The following is a 214-nucleotide window of genomic DNA, read 5'->3' as shown; positions in this document are numbered from 1 at the left end:
TGCCTAGTCATGGCCATCAAACATGGCAAAGCACACCGGGGACCCCCGCATCCCACCCCAAAGTCACCGGTACTCAGGGGCTGAGGTGGCTCCATAACATCTGGACAGGGTGTCACCCGCCCTCGCCTGAAGGAGCGGGCTGGCAGCCAAGCAGCAGTGAGGACGGTCAAGGGGCCAAGCCCCAGGCAAGCCCGGTGTGGGTCCAGGCCTCGTA

The sequence above is a fragment of the Myotis davidii genome, unplaced genomic scaffold (genome assembly GCF_000327345.1).
Source record: "Myotis davidii unplaced genomic scaffold, ASM32734v1 scaffold339, whole genome shotgun sequence".
Classification (NCBI taxonomy): Eukaryota; Metazoa; Chordata; class Mammalia; order Chiroptera; family Vespertilionidae; genus Myotis; species Myotis davidii.
Note: the sequence above shows the minus strand (reverse complement) of the source record.